Source organism: Schistocerca cancellata, chromosome 8 (genome assembly GCF_023864275.1).
Source record: "Schistocerca cancellata isolate TAMUIC-IGC-003103 chromosome 8, iqSchCanc2.1, whole genome shotgun sequence".
Classification (NCBI taxonomy): Eukaryota; Metazoa; Arthropoda; class Insecta; order Orthoptera; family Acrididae; genus Schistocerca; species Schistocerca cancellata.
The window spans coordinates 186,304,525-186,326,505 of NC_064633.1; positions in this window are offsets into that span (position 1 = coordinate 186,304,525).

Here is a 21,981-nt window from a genome sequence, read left to right on the forward strand (position 1 = left end):
TAAAGACTGCGATGGAGCTCCGTATGCCACGGCAAACTGGCTGACACTGACGGCGGCGGTGCACAAATGCTGCGCAGCTAGCGCCATTCGACGGCCAACACCGCGGTTCCTGGTGTGTCCGCTGTGCCGTGCGTGTGATCATGGCTTGTACAGCCCTCTCGCAGTGTCCGGAGCAAGTATGGTGGGTCTGACACACCGGTGTCAATGTGTTCTTTTTTCCATTTCCAGGAGTGTATTTCACAGGTTTGTGTACATATATTTCACCTGCTTCTCAGGTGAATTTCGCTCGGAAGTTTTATTTTCGCGCAACTCGCGGTTCATGACGCCGTATCTACTGAACTATGTGACGTCCAATGATGTAATTTTTAAGTTGTATCCAGTGGTATACATGTCTACAACCTGCGAAATGAGTTGTGAATAGAGTCAGGAGAAAATAACTAATAAACGAAAACGACATGCATCATGCAGCAGATTTTCACACATCTCAGTGTTCATTACATCATATCTTCTGAGCTATGTGTTGTACAGTGATATAATTTTCTTTGCAATTCCAGCGTAAATTGTGGATACTGCGTGAAAAATGAGTTGTGACTGGAATGAGTACTAAATAAGTAATAAATTAAAACGTCATACATAGGGCCGCAGTTCTTTCCTGTGTATCGTACAATGTTATTCTTCTGTAGGTATATTCAGGGGCAGATATGGATAGTATCTGCGAGTAGTGTTGCGAATGGAGTCAGTACGGATAAGGTATTAAATGTTTTGCGTAATGTGGCAGTTTTTTATGCTACCTAGTGTTTATGACGTCCTATCTCCTGAACGACGTTTCGTACGATGATGTAATTTTCTGGTACATGTTAATATTATCTGCAAAATGTGTCGCGAATAAATTTAGTAGTAAAGTGCTAATAAACTAAAACGTCAAGCTTTATGCGACAGTTTCAATGTATGAACAGTGAAAATGTAGTAGACGATAAACTGTTTCTCCTTTCATGATTTGATAGGTAGGTGCTTCTGCACCACCAAAGCGATTCTTTCCAGATAGTAAGCGATATACGTATCAAGTTGAATTGAAATCAGTCCCGTGGTTTATGGGGGAGGAGGCTCGAACATACCTACTTACAAGCGTATACACATAAAAAGTATACAGGGTGGTCCATTGATCGTGACCGGGCCAAATATCTCGCGAAATAATCATCAAACGAAAAAACTACAAAGAACGAAACTCGTCTAACTTGAAGGGGGAAACCAGATGGCGCTATGGTTGGCCCGCTCGATGGCGCTACCCCAGGACAAACGGAGATCAACTGCGTTTTTTTAAAAATAGGAACGCCCATCTTTTATTACATATTCGTGTAGTACGTAAAGAAATATGTATGTTTTAGTTGGACCACTATTTTAGCTTTGTGATAGATGGCGCTGTAATAGTCACAAACATATGGCTCACAATTTTAGACGAACAATTGGTAACAGGTAGGTTTTTTAAAATTAAAACACAAAACGTAGGTCCGTTTGAACATTTTATTTCTGTTGTTCCAATGTGATGCATGTACGTTTGTGAACTTATCATTTCTGAGAACGGATGCTGTTACAGCGTGATTACCTATAAATACCACATTAATGCAATAAATGTCCAAAATGATGTCCGTCAACCTCGATGCATTTGGGAATACGTGTAACGACATTCCTCTCAACAGCGAGTAGTTCGCCTTCCGTAATGTTTGCACATGTATTGACAATGCGCTGACGCATGTTGTCAGGCGTTGTCGGTGGATCACGATAGCAAATATCCTTCAACTTTCCCCACAGAAAGATATACGGGGACGTCAGATCCGGTGAACGTGCGGGCCACAGTATGGTGCTTCGACGACCAATCCACCTGTTATGAAATATGCTATTCAATATCGCTTCAACCGCACGCGAGCTATGTGCCGGGCATCCATCGCTTGTAGTAACATTGGTAGAACATTATGTAGGAAAACAGCATACGTGGCACCATTTAGATTGCCATCGATAAAATGGGGGTCATTTATCGTTCCTCCCATAATGCCGCACCATACATTAACCCTCCAAGGTCGCTGATGTTCCATTTGTCTCAGCCATCGTGGATTTTCCGTTTCCCAAGAGCGCAAATTATGCCGGTTTACGTTACCACTGTTGGTGAATGACGCTTCGTCGCTAAATAGAACGCTTGCAAAAAATCTGTCATCGTCCCGTAATTTCCCTTGTGCCCAGTGGCAGAACTGTACACGACATCAAAGTCGTCGCCATGCAATTCCTGGTACATAGAAATATGGTACGGGTGCAATCGATGTTGATGTAGCATTCTCGACACCGACGTTTTTGAGATTCCCGATTTTCACACAGTTTGTCTGCCGCTGATGTGCGGATTAACCGCGACAGAAGCTAAAACACCTACTTGGGCATCAACATTTGTTGCAGGTCGTGGTTGACATTTCACATGTGGCTAAACACTTCCTGTTTCCTTAAATAACGTAACTATCCGGCGAACGGTCAGGACACTTGGATGATGTCGTCCACGATACCGAGCAGCATACATAGCACACGCCTGTTGGGCATTTTGATCACAATAGCCATACATCAACACGATATCGACCTTTTCTGCAGTTGGTAAAAGGTCCATTTTAACACGGGTATTGTATCACGAAGCTAATACCGTCCGCACTGGCGGAATGTTACGCGATACCACGTACTTATACGTTTGTGACTATTACAGCGCCATCTATTACAAAGCGAAAAAAGTGGTCCAACTAAAACATTCATATTTCTTTACGTACTACACGAATATGTAATAAAAATGGGTGTTCCTATTTTAAAAAAAACGCAGTTGATATCCGTTTGACTTATGGCAGCGACATCTAGCGGGCCAACCATAGCGCCATCTGGTTTCCTCCTACAAGCTAGACAAGTTTCATTACTTGTAGTTTTTTCGTTTGATGCTTATTTCGTGAGATATTTGGCCCGGTCACTATCAATGGACCACCCTGTACACATACACTCATATTTACTTCAATTTTATAGTATGTATGGATTAATCCGTTGAAATAATCTTGCTTTACGAATATTTTTCACCTGAAATTCGTTTGATATTGTTCTGTATCATTCTAATAGATAGTAAATAATATTCCGAGAAGAGAAAGTAACGGGAGAAAGTTTTAGTGGGACACAAAACATCTTCCGCCACCGATTGCAAGATAACTTGTGGAGTATAGACTGTAACATGACTCTCGCATATTGGTTCACGATATGGTTCCAGCTCTTATTATTTATTGTGTGAGCTTGCTACTTTTGATGGGAGTGCAAAGTTGTTCGAATTCTCGCAGGAATGGAATGAATCTGGATGCTTGGTAGTTTACCATTACGTCTGCAGAAGGTTTTATCCGTGGCTCGACAGCAGAAAACGGCACTCACTTGAATAGTCACCACTTTCGCGGAGTAGGTTCTGTCTCTCGATCTGTTATTCTCGTCGTTTCGTGGTGTTCATCCTCTTTCCACAAGTGGAATGCCGCCAGAAGTCATAGCATTTCCCTGTTCGTGTTTGAGCGTAAAACTGATCTTTCTGTCTGCTCAACAAAGGTGCCGCCCACCGCCGTTTCCTGACGTGAAAAAGTTCCTCGTTTTCCCTCCAAAATTTACAGACTGTCCAATCAAAGTATCAGCCCTCCACTAGACTTACTGTTGAGGTCGATAACCAGACTGGAGACACTGATCTAAACCAGTATTAAACTTATGAATTGTAATTTGTGTTTCCGTATGGCTTCAGTGCCAAGCTTTCGTTGCGTTACCCTGTTCCTGCTTGGGTGAATGCACATTATCATTCGTCAGATTGGCAGCAGCATTAGTTGTTCTCCTCCATTTTGAGCTTAGAAACTAGGCTGTTGGGTTGGAGACACGTCACGTCTGTACTGGGGCGCACGTGCTACATTCTAGAGATGTAATTTTCACTCAGGTTGAAGTGCAATCTACATTCTGAGCAGCTCGTATTTAACTAACTCTGTTATGCAGTATGTAAGATCATTGTTGTATTTAATATCTGTCTCGCTTACCTTGATACAGCAAGCTTCCCAGATTTAGTACTCTTATTCGCTTTTCTGTCCGTAGTTCGCCGGTTAGGTGCAAGTCCTACAGTGGTTAGTGCAATTTTAGTTCAGTTTGCTATTTCTCCTGTAAGAACATTGTTCAGTACTAATATTGTCAATTACACACTTCAATAAAAGAAACAAAACTTTTTAGATCAAACTTGACTGACGTTCTTATCTCAAGCATGACTTGTATTTTCAGACCACTAAATTCCTACAGTTTCCCACATACATAAAAAATATAACTGTTTGGATTTATAAGGTGTTGCTTCAATGTGAGATTTCCGTTGTGTGCATCGGCCAAGCACTAGACTCAGTAAAATCAGGGGTATGAAGATGATGATGGCTGCGTGACTGTCACTTATTTTAGAGCAGGAATGATTTGTGCAAGAGTTATTGAGCTTAATTTTGACGTCTTCCAACCTTGTTGTTGCAATATTATTCATATCGTGTCACGTGTCCTTCACACACACACACACACACACACACACACACACACACACACACACACACACACACGAAAATAGCTGATTCCTTTTTTTTTTTTTTTTTCCCCAGCGGTGATAATCCCGCAGGGCTTGCGCTACTTTGTGACAAACGCTGAATGTTAATTATAGGGTTCACAAACACACGAGAAACATCATACACTCCTGGAAATTGAAATAAGAACACCGTGAATTCATTGTCCCAGGAAGGGGAAACTTCATTGACACATTCCTGGGGTCAGATACATCACATGATCACACTGACAAAACCACAGGCACATAGACACAGGCAACAGAGCATGCACAATGTCGGCACTAGTACAGTGTATATCCACCTTTCGCAGCAATGCAGGCTGCTATTCTCCCATGGAGACGATCATAGAGATGCTGGATGTAGTCCTGTGGAACGGCTTGCCAAGCCATTTCCACCTGGCGCCTCAGTTGGACCAGCGTTCGTGCTGGACGTGCAGACCGCGTGAGACGACGCTTCATCCAGTCCCAAACATGCTCAATGGGGGACAGATCCGGAGATCTTGCTGGCCAGGGTAGTTGACTTACACCTTCTAGAGCACGTTGGGTGGCACGGGATAAATGCGGACGTGCATTGTCCTGTTGGAACAGCAAGTTCCCTTGCCGATCTAGGAATGGTAGAACGATGGGTTCGATGACGGTTTGGATGAACCGTGCACTATTCAGTGTCCCCTCGACGATCACCAGTGGTGTATGGCCAGTGTAGGAGATCGCTCCCCACACCATGATGCCGGGTGTTGGCCCTGTGTGCCTCGGTCGTATGCAGTCCTGATTGTGGCGCTCACCTGCACGGCGCCAAACACGCATACGACCATTATTGGCACCAAGGCAGAAGCGACTCTCATCGCTGAAGACGACACGTCTCCATTCGTCCCTCCATTCACGCCTGTCGCGACACCACTGGAGGCGGGCTGCACGATGTTGGGGCGTGAGCGGAAGACGGCCTAATAGTGTGCGGGACCGTAGCCCAGCTTCATGGAGACGGTTGCGAATGGTCCTCGCCGATACCCCAGGAGCAACAGTGTCCCTAATTTGCTGGGAAGTGGCGGTGCGGTCCCCTACGGCACTGCGTAGGATCCTACGGTCTTGGCGTGCATCCGTGCGTCGCTGCGGTCCGGTCCCAGGTCGACGGGCACGTGCACCTTCCGCCGACCACTGGCGACAACATCGCTGTACTGTGGAGACCTCACGCCCCACGTGTTGAGCAATTCGGCGGTACGTCCACCCGGCCTCCCGCATGCCCACTATACGCCCTCGCTCAAAGTCCGTCAGCTGCACATACGGTTCACGTCCACGCTGTCGCGGCATGCTACCAGTGTTAAAGACTGCGATGGAGCTCCGTATGCCACGGCAAACTGGCTGACACTGACGGCGGCGGTGCACAAATGCTGCGCAGCTAGCGCCATTCGACGGCCAACACCGCGGTTCCTGGTGTGTCCGCTGTGCCGTGCGTGTGATCATTGCTTGTACAGCCCTCTCGCAGTGTCCGGAGCAAGTATGGTGGGTCTGACACACCGGTGTCAATGTGTTCTTTTTTCCTTTTCCAGGAGTGTATTTTCAAAATATTGATGTAACTGTAGAAACAAGCATTTGTTTGGTTGCACAAATACCATCTCATACTTTATTTGAGTTGATTATATTGTGTCAGTTTGTTTGTTAAGTGGGACTACTGTTTTCATGTACTGCTGACAAATTTGATGTTTCATAACTCTCCTTTATACTCTTCTTCATCACTTTCGTCTTAACTTTGTTTATCCTTGACATATGTCCTGTGGTATGACGGCTGTTTGCGCTTCATGTCCACGTAGTTCCACGAGCCTTCTCAAGCTGCTTTACTTTTTTCACATCGTGAGTGAAATGTGCTGTGCTTGTCAACTACTGCCCCATAGCAACTGATATCAGAAAGATACCGAAGTAAACAATAAAATGACAGACAGTAAATAAGGGCCATTCGGTCCCCATCAGCTTTTACAATGGCAAGTCACAGAAATGTGACCACCTGGCAAACGGCTGACAAACACATTTTGAAGTGGAGACTGCTGCGAGACGTAGGAGGAGAGTCAGTGAATTTTTGGAAGGTACGAAGAGGAACGTGGAGCCAGGCTTACCACAGTTCCATGACTAGCTGCGCTCGTTTTCTCCGTTGAGGATCCATGGTGCAAACAGCCTGAACGACGACGTCCCGCAGATTCTCGGTTGGGTTGAAATTCGAGGAGTTTGGTGGCCAGGGGAGTACAGTAAACTTATTCTGGTGCTCTTAGAACCAGACAGTTGGACTGCGAGCTGTGTGACACGGTGCATTGTCCTGCTGGTAGGTGAAATCGAGCCTCTGGACGATCGCTTGAGAAGACACTGTTTGTGGTATCCTGTGTGGATACCACTCCCTGGATTCAAAGTTTACAATGGAGTTGCAAGGTTCCATCAGACGCCAGTAGCAGTCGTGTGCGATCCAGTGGACCCAATTGTGCACGCTAACTGAGCCACATCTCCAGCAGCTCCGTACCATGAGCGCACTCTGCCGATGCAATATAAAGCGCCCGACGGCAGCCATAAAGACACACATACACTCCTGGAAATGGAAAAAAGAACACACTGACACCGGTGTATCAGACCCACCATACTTGCTCCGGACACTGCGAGAAGGCTGTACAAGCAATGATCACACGCACGGCACAGCGGACACACCAGGAACCGCGGTGTTGGCCGTCGAATGGCGCTAGCTGCGCAGCATTTGTGCACCGCCGCCGTCAGTGTCAGCCAGTTTGCCGTGGCATACGGAGCTCCATCGCCGTCTTTAACACTGGTAGCATGCCGCGACAGCGTGGACGTGAACCGTATGTGCAGTTGACGGACTTTGAGCGAGGGCGTATAGTGGGCATGCGGGAGGCCGGGTGGACGTACCGCCGAATTGCTCAACACGTGGGGCGTGAGGTCTCCACAGTACATCGATGTTGTCGCCAGTGGTCGGCGGAAGGTGCACGTGCCCGTCGACCTGGGACCGGACCGCAGCGACGCACGGATGCACGCCAAGACCGTAGGATCCTACTCAGTGCCGTAGGGGACCGCACCGCCACTTCCCAGCAAATTAGGGACACTGTTGCTCCTGGGGTATCGGCGAGGACCATTCGCAACCGTCTCCATGAAGCTGGGCTACGGTCCCGCACACCGTTAGGCCGTCTTCCGCTCACGCCCCAACATCGTGCAGCCCGCCTCCAGTGGTGTCGTGACAGGCGTGAATGGAGGGACGAATGGAGACGTGTCGTCTTCAGCGATGAGAGTCGCTTTTGCCTTGGTGCCAATGATGGTCGTATGCGTGTTTGGCGCCGTGCAGGTGAGCGCCACAATCAGGACTGCATACGACCGAGGCACACAGGGCCAACACCCGGCATCATGGTGTGGGGAGCGATCTCCTACACTGGCCGTACACCACTGGTGATCGTCGAGGGGACACTGAATAGTGCACGGTACATCCAAACCGTCATCGAACCCATCGTTCTACCATTCCTAGACCGGCAAGGGAACTTGCTGTTCCAACAGGACAATGCACGTCCGCATGTATCCCGTGCCACCCAACGTGCTCTAGAAGGTGTAAGTCAACTACCCTGGCCAGCAAGATCTCCGGATCTGTCCCACATTGAGCATGTTTGGGACTGGATGAAGCGTCGTCTCACGCGGTCTGCACGTCCAGCACGAACGCTGGTCCAACTGAGGCGCCAGGTGGAAATGGCATGGCAAGCCGTTCCACAGGACTACATCCAGCATCTCTACGATCGTCTCCATGGGAGAATAGCAGCCTGCATTGCTGCGAAAGGTGGATATACACTGTACTAGTGCCGACATTGTGCATGCTCTGTTGCCTGTGTCTATGTGCCTGTGGTTCTGTCAGTGTGATCATGTGATGTATCTGACCCCAGGAATGTGTCAATAAAGTTTCCCCTTCCTGGGACAATGAATTCACGGTGTTCTTATTTCAATTTCCAGGAGTGTAGTTGGAACCCTTTCGCTACGACATGCTACGCAGATGCCACCTAGTTTCAGCTCCGACACCATCTTTTATTTAACGAAGCACACCGCCATTTACTTACTTTCGTATATAAAATATCAACACATGTACTTGATTCGTAATATAATGTGTTCATCTTTTATATACCAAAGTAAATCTCTTTTTACTAAATATGAGGTGCTCCCACTATTATTTACTGATCTTTTTACAAGATGATGATTTTACATCTAGCATTTCGAGAGGAGCGAATGTTTTCCTTAATTTATGGCTAATTTTGAATTGATGTCCGGCGATATTTGTTAATGACATAAAGGAAATCACCTGAAAGTGGCATAAAAAACCGAAACCTGGGTCGTAATTAAATAAACAACAATACAGTCAAGTGGCGGTGTGTTCATTTAAAAATTATTGTATGACTGTTGCTCAGCAGCATCAAAAACTGTTTTCCGACATCATATTTTGTGCTTTAGTTCAGAGAGCCTCATCCTTATTGACGTTGTGAGTTCGACTCTATTTCTTGCTACATTATTCGTAATGAGTCTTCGTACAATTCGAGAAATACAAGTTAGTAAATCTTCTGTTTGTTGTGTTAATTTGTTTGCCAATTATTTATGTTCCTGTCTAGCTTTCCTTCGACAACAGTTGCCACACCACTCTGTATCCCACCTCTCCTTACTTTTGTGTATGAAATCATAGGCCCTTGATTTATCTGGGTGGTCAGTTTCTCGACAGTTGGACGTCTATTCGCCCGAACACATTTCTGCAGCAGTCGTTAACCTCTGTTATCTACGGCATGTGTTACATTCTAGTTGTCTCGCCACCGGTTTTGGACAACATCTTTTTCGTGTACAGTATACTTTAAGGGGACCACACCCTGCCTATTTAACCCATGTTAATTTAGGCAAATATTTGACCCATTTCTTAGAAAACTATTTGCTGCAGGACCTTAATATTTTTACTGTATTTTACATGATGCTAACAGAGTCAACGGTACTAAAGTATCCATTATCTATTTTATAGTTTTTAAGAAATACATTTTTAAATTTATTAACAAAATATATTACGTTTTTTCTGCAGAAAATATTTTTGTGAACTTCATATTGGGGGAATATTAATGAATGTAGTACCAGAGGTGGCCTTTTACGTTATGAAGAGCCTCTGAAAATTTCATTCATTTATCTGTGATAGTTTCTGATATAATGGGGCATATGCACTGAAAATTTTAGTTTGCGGGAAATTGACTTTAAAAAAAATTGAAATTTGTTACTTACAGTTAATTAAAACAGTCCTGCTCCATGTGATGGTCCTTCTTTGGCCTCTAGCAGGTCTTCCAGCTTTATTTTCACCTTCCTGGCTGTTTGTCTTGCTTTCTTGGCCATATTAGAAGCATACCTGTTTGCTATCCTCATTTTATCGCAATGTTGCAGCCAGTGATCATATTTTCACGAGGATTAATTCCCAGCTTTTTCAGTACCCAACACTTTCCAATATTACCACAACTGAATATAATAACAGCATCATGAACTCCTAGGTTCATTGTATTCATGCCTACAAATACAGTTTTAGGAAGGCGGTTCCAAATTCCGCTGTTGAAACACTCATTTGGGTTCTGTGTCTGCCTATACAGACATTTCCTTAGAAGGTCAGGATGAGCCAAGTCTCTGAAAATAGGTTTAACTGGTGTAATAACAGCAGCAGGAAGAGAATGCTGGTGAGAATAAGATCCTCCAGTTGCCTGAGCCCTATTGTATTTGCACCACGAATTTTATCCTGATGGGCACAACCCATGACATTGCTTATCATCAGTAGAGGACTTAGGGAAGGATATGGTCCAAACATCTCTCTTCATTGCCTCCTCATTTTCTTTATTTCTCCTAATTGCCTCTTCATAGTACACCTGCAAGTTTTCAATGACACTTGAACAAAACTAACCGCGTGTTTGAAAGCGTGTTGTTTTCAAACAGCAGAAACAAAAGAATACCGGCCATTGCATTCCAAGGACAGCCAACACACTGGGGAGTAAAAAAATCCCTAACGTGCAATGTAGAGGATAGAAAGATCTAAAATATACGCAGAAAATTGGGTGACAGAAAAGTGGGCGTGTCACATCAACACACGTGGTAGGAAAATGCTCTTTAAATGCTCGAAAAAAAAATTTTCAGCAAAATCCTTTTCAGAGTACTTAAATAAAACCTTAATCTATCGAAATATGATGAAAACCGAAAATAACCTTAATCTATCGAAATATGATGAAAACCGAAAATCGGTTTTTTTTTTTCGACCTGAACCACGGTGTGCTCCCCTTAACCAGAGTTGCATGCAAAAAACTTAACAGTTTCGGAAATGGTTGTACCCTGGTCCAAATGTCAATGATCATGCCCTTTTCGACAACATATAAAACATTCCGTTTCCGCATTATGACAATACTGCACTGTTTTCCCGCGTCCCTTTTACCCGAGATGCTTTCTATATTTTCCACTTCTAATTCTTCTACCTGTCACATGTGTGTTGTTCTTGCTCGTTGACATCGAACGCAGGCAGTGGTCACATTCAAGTAACTGGAACATGTATAACTGCCACAGCTTATTCAGAGGAAGAGAAGGTCGGATAAGTGGAAAGCCTGAAATTATGGTCTGGTTTATATTTCAGTAGGAGCAGCAACCGAATAAAGGGTCAAGCACATCACTATAAATTTTCAGCTTTTTTTCTGTTACCGGTAGTCTAATAAGAGGCGAATATCTGAAAGAAAGAGAGATCGATTGGCATTAGGGTCTTATTGGACCCGTGACGCAGGGCAGACGGGGAAGGCTTAATAACATTAGAGGGGCACGGTTCTCCAGCAGCAGACTCTCCAATAAGCCCTGCCGCTTATGAGCTGGTCTCGGCTGCTGCGGTCCCTAATGCATTGTTAGGCGACCTTATAAACCTGGACATTAATAAGAGCCGGCAGGAGAAGAGAGGAGCGGAGATCAAAACGTCAGGGGAGAGAGAGAAAGAGACTGCGGCGTGCGCCCGCGACGAAGAAGGACAGGCGGCTAGCGAGGAGAGAAGTGGAGTTATTGAAAAAGTTGAGCGGCGTGTAGCGCGGGGTAATATATCTCTATTAGGGCCGGGCGGCGGCGCTTCCCGGCGGCGCCGCTCCACGGCGGCAATGAGCGCTGCCGGCCGCTCTCGAGTGTCCCGCCGTGCTGGTGCGCTCGCCCACCCGCCCACTCACACTAACCTCACACTGACGAGCCCTGCAGTTCGGAATGCCGCACTCGATGGCAGTCCGAATATAGCCAATTATGAATAACTGCGGTAATTAAAACATATCTACAGATACATCTACGTAAATGTTGTGCACATCACAATGACATGCTAAGTGCGGCGATACGGGTCTACATCTACATCTACATACATACTCCGCAATCCACCATACGGTGCGTGGCGGAGGGTACCTCGTACCACAACTAGCACCTTCTCTCCCTGTTCCACTCCCAAACAGAACGAGGGAAAAATGACTGCCTATATGCCTCTGTACGAGCCCTAATCTCTCTTATCTTATCTTTGTGGTCTTTCCGAGAAATGTAAGCTGGCGGCGGTAAAATTGTACTGCAGTCAGCCTCAAATGCTGGTTCTCTAAATTTCCTCAGTAGCGATTCACAAAAAGAACGCCTCCTTTCCTCTAGAGACTCCCACCCGAGTTCCTGAAGCATTTCCGTAACACTCGAGTGATGATCATACCTACCAGTAACAAATCTAGCAGCCCTCCTCTGAATTGCTTCTATGTCCTCCCTCAGTCCGACCTGATAGGGATCCCAAACGCTCGAGCAGTACTCAAGAATAGGTCCGACCAGCGTTCTAAAAGCGGTCTCCTTTACAGATGAACCACATCTTCCCAAAATTCTACCAATGAACCGAAGACGACTATCCGCCTTCCCCACATTCCAGATGATACCCTCACCTGCGATGAACACTCACCATCGAGGACAACGTACTGGGTTCTATTACTTAAGAAGTCTTCGAGCCACTCACATACTTGGGAACCAACACCAGATGCTCGTACCTTAGTTAGGAGGCTGCAGTGGGGCACCGAGTCGAACGCTTTCCGGAAGTCAAGGAATATGGCATCCGTCTGACATCGTTCATCCATGGATCACAAGATATCATGTGAAAAAAGGGTGAGTTGCGTTTCGCAGGAGCGATGCTTTCTAAAGCCGTGCTGATGCATGGACAGCAACTTCTCTGTCTCAGCGAAATTCGTTATATTCGAACTGAGAATATGTTCGACAATCCTGCAACAAACCAATGTTAAGGATATTGGTCTGTAATTTTGAGGATCCGTCTTTCTACCCTTCTTATATACAGGCGTCACCTGCGCTTTTTCCAGTCGCTTTGGACTTTACGTTGGGCAAGAGATTCGCGATAAATGCAAGCTAAGTAAGGAGCCAATGCAGTATAGTACTCTCTGTAAAACTGAATTGGAATCCCATCAGGACCTGGCGATTTATTTATTTTCAACCCATTCAGCTGCTTCACAACCCCAGGGATGTCTATCGCTATGTCCACCATACGGGAATCTGTACGAGACTCAAACGGGGGTATGTTTGTACGATCCTCCTGCGTGAAAGATTTCTCAAATGCTAAATTTAAAATTTCAGTTTTCGTTTTGCTGTCTTCCGTTGCCACGCCAGACTGATCAGTGAGTGACTGGATGGAAGCGTTCGACCCGCTTTTACGTAAGACCAGAATTTCCTTGGGTTTTCTGCAAGATCTTTTGCTAAGGTATGACTGTGGTAGTGGTTGAATTTTTCGCGCATCGCTCTTTTTACAGCAGCACGAATCTGTACTAACTTTTGCCTGTCCTCATTCTCCAGATCTTTCTTGTACTGCGAGTGCAACTGCCTTTGCTTCAGTTCTATTAGTTCATAAGTTCATAGCGTTTTCTCCATAAGTTTTAACAAACATAACAGATGCACAGAAAAGATACATTACTCTCATTCACTATTTACAACAGTCTGCCAACGCTAGGGTAACTTTTCGAATACCTACTATAGAAGTCACGTGGTTTTGAGCCGAAGAACTCGTTGAGCGATGTTCGGAGCGTATTTTTATTTTCAACGGGAAAGAAAGTTCCTTGAAGCGTGTTCAGTAGGGGAAAAGTAAACATTTGCGTGCACAGTATCAAGTGAATGAGGTTGGTTAGGAATGACTTCCAAAGCCAACTCATGTGTAGTGTTTTTTTGTCAGTCTAGTAGAATGCGGGTGGACATTATCGTCGAGTAGCATCACTTCACGCAATCTTCCCGGTCGTTGTTTACAGACTGCATCTGCAAGCTGTCTCAGCTGTTGACAATAAACGTCAGCAGTGATGGTTACACCCCGGGGAAGCAGTTCGTAGGCATAACATCTTCTGTGGATGCGTGCATGTCTTTGTACGGGGAGTTACTACTTTGTTTGGGCTCAGCCATTCTTTCCTTTTCTTTATGTTGGCAAAAGACAACATTTAGTACCACCAGTAACGATACAGGGTAGAAAATAATCGGTGTTGTTCACAACCCATGTCTTTGTACGGAGAATTACTACTTTGTTTGGGCTCAGCCATTCTTTCCTTTTCTTTATGTTGGCAAAAGACAACATTTAGTACCACCAGTAACGATACAGGGTAGAAAATAATCGGTGTTGTTCACAACCCATGTCTTTGTACGGAGAATTACTACTTTGTTTGGGCTCAGCCATTCTTTCCTTTTCTTTATGTTGGCAAAAGACAACATTTAGTACCACCAGTAACGATACAGGGTAGAAAATAATCGGTGTTGTTCACAACCCATGTCTTTGTACGGAGAATTACTACTTTGTTTGGGCTCAGCCATTCTTTCCTTTTCTTTATGTTGGCAAAAGACAACATTTAGTACCACCAGTAACGATACAGGGTAGAAAATAATCGGTGTTGTTCACAACCCATGTCTTTGTACGGAGAATTACTACTTTGTTTGGGCTCAGCCATTCTTTCCTTTTCTTTATGTTGGCAAAAGACAACATTTAGTACCACCAGTAACGATACAGGGTAGAAAATAATCGGTGTTGTTCACAACCCATGTCTTTGTACGGAGAATTACTACTTTGTTTGGGCTCAGCCATTCTTTCCTTTTCTTTATGTTGGCAAAAGACAACATTTAGTACCACCAGTAACGATACAGGGTAGAAAATAATCGGTGTTGTTCACAACCCAGTTCAAGAGGAGCAACCAGACGTGCACGTACACTGATCAGACAGAACTTTATGACCACCTACCTATTACCGATATAAACCCGTCCAGGCGCTATAAGTGTCACCGAGCGAGTAATGACTGCGTCAGACACACGCCCGGTGCATGTAATATCAATCAGCCGTTGTGCTTTGTAGAAAAGGGAAGGCGTGCGATCTCTCTGAGTTTGACCGACGGCAGACTGTGATGACCCGGACGCTCGGCAAGAGCATTTCCGAAACTGCGCGACTTGTTGGGAGTTCGAGGAGTGTATTAGCCAATGTCTTCAACACGTGGTGAAACTAAGGTGAAACCACGTCCAAACGTGGTGGATAATGCCACTACGCCGAGCGCCTGCAACAACGGCTACCCGCGGAACCCAGCTGTAAAGCGGGCCCCGGACCAAGTAGGCGTTAGCTGTGCCGGTCCCCCGCTGTCGGCAAATCTATGTGATTACTCTGCTATTCACAATAAAGTGACTGGCAGAGGGTTCAATAAATCACCTTCAAGTTGTCTCTCTACCATTCCACTATCGAACTGCCCGCGGGAAAACGAGCACTTAAATTTTTGTATGCCCTGATTTCTTTTATTTGATGATCATTTCTCCCTATGTAGGTGGGTGCCAACAGAATGTTTTCACAATCGCAGGAGAAAACTGGTGATTGAAATTTCATGAGAAGATCCCGTCGCAACGAAAAACGCCTTTGTTTTAATGACTGCCATTCCAATTCACGTTATGTCTGTGACACTATCTCCCCTATTTCGCGATAATGCAAAACGTGCTGCCCTTCTGTGTACTTTTTCAATGTCACCCGTCAGCCCCACCTGATGCGGATCCCAAATCCTTCAGCAATACTCCAGAATACGGCTGCCTTACTTGTGCCACCAGCGGTCACGGTATCTTCTTTCTTCCGCACACCACGTGTCGGCACATAGTCAGCAATGCATCCAGGAGCTAGAGTACCGTACACAATGATGTTTTTTCGCCGTGTACAAACCCTAGGGACTGATCTATGAGAAGATTTTGGAACATAATAGATCTAGTGAACTTATGTCCGAAAAATGCATTGTTTACATGCTAGAGACCATTTACTCCATTATATTTTGTTACAGAGACTGCGGTCAATATGCGATGTACCATGCAGCTACAGTTACAGTAAGCATGGTTTTCTCCTAGAGGGTGGTATGTTCTTCACACGTTATTCCTACCGTCCTCTCCTGCCACAGCAATTGATAATGTTGTGCCTGAGTCACTTCTCTTGCTGACTCACCTTTTAGTTGCTGTGATACGGCGTTGTACACAATGGTTCGATATTCGAATCGAGAGCTGGTGTTTACTTACGGAAATGCAAATGGCAACAGACAGCGGGCAGCAAGGTTGTATCAGGAGAGCTACCGCCGCCGACAACAACCACAGCATGTGATGTTTGGAACAGTGTTTCGCCGTCTGTCTGAGACAGGGTCGTTCCAGGCGGCAGGAAATCATGAAAGACGTACGCGACGTGTTCCGACACAAAACTTGGAGGAAAATGTAGTTAACAATGTGGATGGCGACCGTATTCTCAGTACCAGGCAATTGGTCGGTCAGTTAGAGTAAGTCAGACGACCGTGTAGGGTCTCCGTGACAATTGTTACTACCATTATCACTTACTGCGTCTGCATGGCTACCTAGCGACAGACTTTCCACATCGGGAGCAATTTTGTCGTTGGTTATTTCACCAGCAACAACGATTCTGAGATTTCTGTCATCCATCCTGTTCACAGATGAGGCCACTGAAACGTGGGACTTAGGGAAAGCAGGAAAGGTGTGGACGGGGCCTAATCAGTTACCGTTGGTTGCAGAAAAAACACATACACTTTATTTTCAAAAAACAAACTCTCAACAATCATTTTTACAGATCTTACTACACTGGCGGCTGAAAGCCTTATTATAAGAATTGCAAATTATTGTCGGCTGAAGGCCGCAAACCATGTTACAAACAATTAATGGCTGAAAGCCTGATTAAGAAACGATTCAAAATTATTGGGGCTGCAGGTCACAAGCAATTTTCTGAATACTCAACGGCTGAAGGCCTGAATTGCAAGTAAGGAAGGCAGTTGCATGTTAAAATACTAAAACCTTTCTAAAACAGTCTTAACGAACTGTAACAGGCTATAGTGACGGCTGCAGGCCTTAATAAGAGAAAACTGAAAATAATTTGTCGGCTGAAGGCCACAAGCAGTGTTACTAATAATTAACGGTTGAAGGCCGAAATTACAAGTGGGGAAGGCCAGAGCATGTTAAGACATTAGGGTAAATTTTAAACAATTATGACAACTTGTCCAAATAAGACGGATTGATCCACAGACAGTGCTCCTTGGATCGACCCGAGGAAGGTGACTATAGCTGTGTAAGCGGTAAGACAGGCAGCCAAGAGTTGTACTCACGTAACAGGATGGCAACTCACACTAGGGGTAGCTTAAACGCCGACCTACCTACTAACCAATCCGGCTATCGTCCGATCACCGGTACAACTCAGAGACACCTACATGCCTTGCTCATACTGTGCCATCAAACAGTCAGGCCTGCTAGATGAGTGGTCTGCCAAGCATTTATTTTTATTTATCGAGTAACATCAATGACTGATTATGAGCTCTAGTACTCACAATTAAGCTATAAATTATTCTCCTGGTTGAATATTACGAACGGAAACAAATAACGCACATCTGACTAATAGTAATTTACACGACTCTGATTGTTCACTACGCACTGACAATACCACATTTTCTTGCTTACCCAACGGCTTTGATCAACACGTGGCCATCGCACTGAATATGAATGGCGCACACATTATAAATTCTGGATGTCATGACTACACACTATTCGAAGAACAAGGCCACCAATCGTTTTCTTTTCACCACCTTTTTTATTCCGATAAATTCTATTATGATTCAAAGATAACCTAAACACACCATTACATTTTATACAACACATTTTATACACATGAGAAACTCCGCCCAGTGGGCATGGCTTTACATTGGTGATTATCTTATGGTCTCGTAATTATCTAACGCTACAGTGCACTTTCTGGATAGGATGGTCGATATTTTACTATATCTCACACTTCGACTCTCACACCCATCATCACGAAAATTTACTCCAGACCGAGCGGTACAAAAAGGAACATGCATAACCCACTGCCTCTGAACCTATCTTGCTACTCTCCCATGCAAACCACACATAAGTAAATTACATGAAATACATCACACTAACAACATAGAATACAATCACAAAGAATAGTCACAACGTTATAATCACTTGACTTTCATCTTCCCCACTTCAATTAGTGTTTATCCCAGTTTCACACGACACTGCCCCACTTCTTAACTTTTCTTTCCTACTACGAACTCTGGAGGATATTTGCACGTCTTCCTGTGCAATGCAAGCCAAGTAGCGTTGCTGGATAGACGGCTGACTCACCTTGCTTCTCTCTCAGAGTATTAGAGTTTGAATCTAGCTTCACACGGAAACATAACACGCAAAGCTAATATTAAGATCATATTCATCTTTCCTACCACGAACTCTGGAGGATATATGCACGTCTTCCTGTGCAATGCAAGCCAAATGGCGTTGCTGAATAGACGGCTGACTCACCTTACTTCTCTTTCAGAGTATTAGAGTTTGAATCAAGCGTACAAGGAAACATAACACGCAAAGTAATATTAAGATCATATTCGTCACACAGGCGAGTCCTCAACTGATACCTTGGACGAGTAACTCTCTTTATCCTTTGTCTCATACACAGATTGAGACTCACACAGTACTCACCACGTGCAAGTGCTCGTCTCTAATTTCAAGTCCTGCACACGCCATTTCTTAAATATTTCCAACTTATAGTACACACGCCAGCAATCAGCTTAACTGTAGCACTCGGAAGTATTTCAACTTAGTACTAGCACTCGCAAGTATTTCAACTTATTGCTGCACGTGGTTTCATTGTGACCGTTGGTCACTTCTGAAGATTACTACGATCCCCTTAATATTACCTGCCTGTCATTTAATTCTCCCCCAAAAAGTTCCTGAAATAGAGAAATAATTATTCCAAACTACTCTTAAGTACTTCACATGCATACCATTCTCTCCACTCTTTTGTCTTTACGGAGCACACCTAAGACAGGTCTTACCAACATAAGATCCAGCGCCAAAGTGCTGAAAGATGGCCGTTGTTCAGGTCATCTCGCACCTCTGCCAAGGTGGGGGAGCACCATGCTACCGTATTGGTCAGCCACATTTCAGGCGCTCAAAGCTCAGGTAACTTTCATCTCTTTGGTTCCACCAAAGGTGACCAAAGGACCGTTTCAAAGATGATCATATATTGTACACTCACTATCTACGGTTAGCAGACGACAATACATTCATTAATTTCACAGATCTCACCAAATTGGATGTAGGGATTTATTTTGTGGGAGTGCACGTGATCAATTAAATAAATTAATTGTCCTTCTTTCCTACACTGGTATCTAGCTTCGGTGTATTAAGTGAAATTGAGTTATTATTACAAAAAATATGTTGTTCTGACAAGAATAACGAAGAATGTTGTACCTATTTTCAATGATGGGCGGTACTCTACCCTTTCACAACAATGGAATATTTTTAGGCAAGGGCAAAGAGACGGACAGCACCACGTCTTCAGAAACAGTCCCAAGGCCGAAGGAAACACCAGAACTAAGGTTGTTGTTGTTCTGGTCTTCAGTCCTGAGACTGGTTTGATGCAGCTCTCCATGCTACTCTATCCTGTGCAAGCTTCTTCATCTCCCAATATGTACTCCCGCCTACATTCCTCTGAATCTGTTTAGTGTATTCATCTCATGGTCTCCCTCTACGATTTTTACCATCCACGCTGCCCTCCAATACTAAATTGGTGATCCCTTGATGCCTCAGAACATGTCCTACCAACCGATCCCTTCTTCTTGTCAAGTTGTGCCACAAACTCCTCTTCTCCCTCATTATTTATGTGATCTACCCATCTAATCTTCAGCATTCTTCAGTAGCACCACATTTCAAAGGCCTCTATTCTCTTCTTGTCCAAACTATTTATCGTCCATGTTTCACTTCCATACATGGCTACACTCCATACAAATACTTTCAAAAACGACTTCCTGACAATTAAATCTATACTCGATGTTAACAAATTTCTCTTCTTCAGAAACGCTTTCCTTGCCATTGCCAGTCTACATTTTATATCCTCTCTACTTCGACCATCATCAGTTATTTTGCTCCCCAAATAGCAAAACTCCTTTACTACTTTAAGTGTTTCATTTTCTAATCTAATTCCCTCAGCATCACCTGATTTAATTAGACTACATTCCATTGCACAGTACAATTCAAGAAGCTTTCAAACTACACGCTGTGTCAGACAGCATCAACACAACAAGGAAAGGTACACTGCTAGAAAAGTACGCTTACCTTCAGGGCAGGTAACTCGGGGGTTAGCGGCCACAAGGCAGAAAATACGGCTGGTTGCGCTTCACTAATAAGCATAATACTAAATCCGAACTGACATCAAACATCAAGAATTAGAAGGCGGCTAATAGTTTCCACCAACATGAAAGACTCCACTTGTTGCGGTTGGTCTCACCAACCCTGGGAGCAGCAACACGCAAACAACAGTGAGATCTCAAACAGTGGAGGTTTCAGAACTGGACACAGTTCGCTCCACTTCAAACGTCCTGGGTTCGGTCATTGGCTACAGCTCCTCAGTCCGACAGTGACTGCACACTGCCAGCTGTCCTGGCCTGCCCTCACACTGCAAGCCTCCTCGCTGCTCCGTCCGAAACCGAACTGCCTGACACACACGACGACCAGGATAATAGCTGTGGCATCACAGATAGTACCACAGTACTGGCTATCGATAACCGCTGCTGCTGCCACTCGCGGACAAACAATACTAGCAACTCAGTGGCACCATTAAAACAAGGAGGAATCGAGACGCCACTACCGCTATTACACGACGTCAAGTTATGAACGGCAAGAGCGCGAGCCGCACATGGATGAGCCACCATTATGCGGAGAGGTATCTTCAACTTTCATAACAGTCATCGAGGAACAGTAAGCAGAACCCCAACGTCTGAGGACAGCAAATCATCAGCATCGGTGTAGCCGGAATGTGTGGGCCAGGATAATTGGGTAACATATTTAGGGACCAGTCTTCCTTCCACATCGCCTAACAGGCCGGAACTCTCGGCGTTTCCTGTGCGTGCTTTTGCCTCCCCTGCCAGAAGAAGAGCCTTTGGTGCTTTGAAGGGTCTTGTGGCTGCTACATGATGTTACTTCAGCCCACTTCGCCGTTAACGCCTGGACGCATCTCAATTGTGTCTTCTCTGGTCGATGTATCGAGCGAGGGGTTCCAGTTCCATGGCCTGCTCGTTTACCGGATCTCAACCCTGCAATTACTGGTTATTGAGCTATCTCAAAATTATCGTGTATCCAGAGCCCATTCCAGATATATGGACACTGGCGCAGCGTATTCATGCTGTCCTTGACACTGTGTCGAATGCAGCCTGGCAGATGTGAGTGTGTGGGATAGAACCAGCTACGGTGCTTACACGCAAACGTTGAGGTGTATGGGACCTATTTTCAATACTTACTGTAACTGTGGGTGTATGGTACTGGCGTATGATGTATGATTGAATAAATGGTCTCTTGTATGTAAAGAATACATTTCCGGACATAAGTTCATTAGACGATTTTTGTTCCATATCTTCTCATCGATCAATCCCTAGAGTTTGTACACGGTGGGGAAATCACGCTGTATGGCCCCACGCCGAGAAACGAGAGGTGTTCACTTCGAGTGAGCCGCTCCTGGTGGCAACTAAGGGGTCGTCACATTGACCCCAAGAAGTCTTCACGTCTTCGACATCCCAGACGGTTACGATGTATCCAACAGTACTCATCAGGCTTATTCGAGAAATTGTTTTGTTGATTAGCTTTGACGACGAGATCAAACTTCCGTCTTTCGTAGTGGTATTGCGTTTGAAGTGGAACAATTTTCTGATTCAATTTCTTTATTGTGGATCTCAGAACTGGCTAGTGAAACGGTTACATTGTGGGTCTGAAAAAACTATTTGTTTGGCGGTTAGACTTATAATAAAATC